The sequence below is a fragment of the Silene latifolia genome, chromosome 2 (genome assembly GCF_048544455.1).
Source record: "Silene latifolia isolate original U9 population chromosome 2, ASM4854445v1, whole genome shotgun sequence".
NCBI lineage: Eukaryota > Viridiplantae > Streptophyta > Magnoliopsida > Caryophyllales > Caryophyllaceae > Silene > Silene latifolia.
In genome coordinates, this window is record NC_133527.1 from 44,364,194 (window position 1) to 44,368,659 (window position 4,466).

Below are 4,466 nucleotides of genomic sequence, written 5' to 3' on the forward strand. Positions count from 1 at the left end.
GACCCAAAGGTATCTGAAAGGCATTGAACCCTCCGCAAAACCTGTAGCAAGGATCATTATTTTATCTTCGAGTAGACTGTGAACCGTCACAGTACTTTATCAAGCCCGTATTTTTTTCCAAAACAGACTGTGAACCATCGCAGTATTTTATCTCCTAGCAAGGATCTTTCGTCAGGACTTCGCTTGCAGCAACGAGAGAATTTCGCCTTTATCAATACTATATTATTTTCGCAGCGAGAGTTCATGACAGCCGATTGTACTTCTCGAGAGATAAAGTTCGCTTGAGACCGATGCAAGCAGAGTCCCCTAACAGTTTCTACTAACGTCCTGCTGCCCTTAATATTTTTGTTTTCCCTTGGAATTCGGCAAAGGTGTCGTTCTCCAGATGTTCTTATACCAACATTCTCTTAGGTTCCCAAAGTACCCATGTTCACACACCTAGCCTCCACCTATAGGATCATAATCTTTTAGGATCCCCTTTCTCCGGGTTCATACGCCCAAACCACGATTACCCTTAGGCTGCCTTCTCGTCGATGTTTTCCTTTTAGGGTCCCATAACTTAACATAATCCATATATATCTTTTAGGTCCTAGACTTAGCTCCTACGCTTAACCTTAGCTCCCACGCGACTCCGGAAGCATCTCGAGAAAGAAGTCTCAGGTATTGTTTCTTCTTATGGCTGGCAAGCTTCCTTACGTAGTCTAATGGACTTTAAATGACCCTCCCCAATATTCGACAAACTCTAAAATGTTCCCGATGACAGGTCCTGTGCTCAGACCCCTTGAGCCGCCTCGTGTCGCCATAGTCGTGAGGTTGTAATCTTCGATTAACTTCATGGCTATACTTTGACTTTCGCCTTGTTCAAGCCTCAGTCAAAGTGGGGGCTCTGTAGATACCTCATCTCTGCACCTCCCGCAAGCTACCCGGTGATGATTGGGCCGCATGTTTGGCACGTGGAACGATTTATGACGGTTCGTAATTTTATTGTCAAGTGATAGCTCAAATACTTGTGTCTACCCCTTGGTCGTCATCTACGCACCGATACGGTCGTTTTGACATTAATTAGAGTTCATTTGGAATCCGGGTCAAAAATCGTTTCATTTTCTAATAAGTCGTTTAAAATGCCGAGTCGGAAGGTTCTAGAATATGCCGGATATTTTTATTCCATAAAATCAATTTTATATCCTTTTGGTAAAATATATCCCGAAAATCTTATTTTAAAGAATGTGGGAGTTGAGATCTACCGTAATTCCATAAAAGAAACGCGGAAATCTTTCTTCCGCGGGAGGAAACCTCTGGGGAAAGGACGCAGCATCTGTTGCGCCTCTTCTAAGGGTCGCAGCTGCTGCTGCGCCTCTACCCCAGCTTCCTTCTGCGTGTTTTCAAATTTTATTCCATGATTTTTTTCCAAACTTTGAGTCATTCCATTACTCTCCATATTTTCTAGTATAAATAGGGACCTTCGTTCCACATATTTCTCACACGAGTGTCCGCCTTTCTCTTCTCCCTTTGCATTCTAAGACCGTGCTCTATGTTTTTGACGTCTACGTGCTTGATCAATCGACAACGTAAGCTCAGATAATTCTGAGTACCAATCACGTTGTATGACCGACCAATTTGACCAACTACACATCAATTAATCAATCAATTTAATCTAAATCCTCTTACGAGAGTATTTTCATCATACATTCAAGTCGAGCAATCACTAAAACGTTAACTTAGTTAATCTCGTTTCGTCAAACATGTAAGTCTGAGGTTGTAAATCCGATATTTTTATTGTATTTTATTTTGTACTAATAAATGTAAGATTTACGTCAAAAGTATGCTTAAAACCGATTTCTAAAACCCTTTATGTAAACTGTAGAAAAAGAAATCACCAAGATCGTCACAACCAGCTAATCAGAAACGTTCCTTTATAAAATCACCCCCTATCAATCACACAATAATACAATCACCATCTATTATCAAAATACTCCCAAAACCCCCAAATTACCCAATTAGGGTTTCAACCAAAATCAACAAGATAATATAAAAACTATACTAGGATATTACTCACAACGCGACGATCTCAACGGTATAAAGAACTCTGAAATCCGACGACTCTAGCCCCTTGGATTTGATAGCAATGCGAGAGAAGGACCTTACATTGTTTGCTTTTATCTTGTAAAGGTTTTAGAATAAGTAAAGTTGTAAAAGAACACTGACGGAGAGGTTTATATAATCTTTTCACGCGTTGCTATCAAACTCGGCAAAACCCGTATAAACCAACTTACTCGATCGAGTAAGTCACTTACTCGATCGAGTGCCCATTACTCGATCGAGTAACCCACTTACTCGATCAAGTACCCATCAACAGTACATTGTTTTGTACGTAACACTCACTTACTCGATAGAGTAAGCCCTACTCGATAGAGTACCCAACAGCACATAAAACCGTAGTATTACAGTCTTCCCTCCTTAGAAACGAACTTCATCTCCGAAGTTCAAACCAAACCTATAAAACATGAACTCTTAACACCAACTCCACCAACTATGCCTACCTCTACTACATGGCTCACGATATCGTGTCAACTACATTATAACCTCTCCACACTAACTCCATACACTGCCAAATACCAACCACAAACGCCACTAGCTCCGTCTGACTAACATATCATCTACTAAAAACTCCAATATCAAGACAATCCACCAAGCAAGATCAACCACCAAACGGTATGTTATATTATACCACCCTTAAAATGAACTTCGTCCTCGAAGTCTACTCACACTCCTTGATACCGTCGTTTAGTACCAAAAATAAATACCTAAAATAACTAAGAGAAGCTAGTGGATGTAGGGTCGATCTCTACAATGAAGCGATCACTACCTACTCGTTAATTCAGTTCGTCTGAGGTCACAAGATGGGGTTTTGAGTATTGATCTAATCTACGGAGATTAATAGAGAAATAAAGCAAGGAGAAATAAAATAGAGTTTTGACGAGTTTATCAAGTAGAGGAAAACAACTGAGACAGTCGGTTCACCATGATTCTCAAGAAGTCTAGTCTAGGGTCTTAGGTCAATGCAAATCCGGTCTACAGGGTAGTGAAAAAGTCCTTCCGGTCCGCTATTCACCCTAAAACATTACTAACTTAGCTTCCGTCCTCATTAGAATGCTCTAATGTTCACTACAGGTCTTATCCCTTCCAATGTTCCAATCCAGGTCAAGGTGTACCAAGGTTAATAATCTAATTGTGTCGACTCAAGTAGACAAGAATAATTAATTGCAGTGATTAACAACATATATCTAATTCGCGCTAAACCCTAGTAACATATTCATAATTCCCTTAAAATCATGGCTCCCCTATGTCCTAGCAAAGAGAATTAGCTACGCATAAATAGAAATAAAATGAGAACAAGAGATGGAGAATAAACAAACATAATAAAGAAACGAGCAAGAGATAAATAACATAAAATAAAGAGAGAATTATAAGGAATATGGTCCGGAAGGAAGAGCGAAAATAACGTCTGACCAAGAAATGTCTACCGAGTATTAAGAGTGAAAACTACAGAATGAAAGATGTCCCAAACCTAATTAACTCCCTACAATTTATAGGAGAGATAATTATTAACCTAATACAATATTAAAACCCTGCGGCAGATAGAAAAGTACTCGATCGAGTACTTTAAAACTCCTCTATCAAGTAACTTCTAGCAAAACCTCTCGATTGAAGACTTTAGGTACTCGATCGAACACTATCAAAAAGAGGCCATTAGATCGAAGACAATAGGTGCTCGATCGAGCAAGATAGTACTCGATCGAGTAATTTCCAGCGCACAATTCCTGCTTCGCGCACTGAATTTCAAACGGCTGCCATTTCTTCGTTACTTGGGCAAACAGAGCGTTTCCGGTGGTGTTGGAAAACTAAGAGGACTAGCTTTCCGCTTCATTTAGATCACTTGAAAATCAGTTGTATAACTCGAGATATGCCTCTTCAAAGTTATACACTATTAATTTGAAGCTCTTCCTTTGCTCGCCTAGCTTCCTTACTTCTATGCGCATCTCAAAATAGTAGTCTCAAAGCTCCGACTCAACTCATATCCTAAATGCATGCATAGGGACATGTATTAAGCTTGATTCCGCTCCTGTCCGGTTCATACCTGCAAATAATACAAGAGAAACAAAAGTAGATAATTCGGGGGACATTTGTAGCTAAATACTATTAAATATGCATAGATATGCGTGCAAATATGGTACAATAAGTCTATATAAAATGCACGCATCACTCCTAAACATCACACTACTACAAGCACAGCCATGACCTTTAACAATATCAACCACAATACAAATCCATCCTTTATTCTCCATCAAGACTTAAACTTCCAAATCTACTACAACATGTACAACCATCAAACTCTCTTTGTCGCATCCTACTCCTCTTATAATAAATGTTACGTCCTCGTAACTCACTAATACTAGATCCTTAGC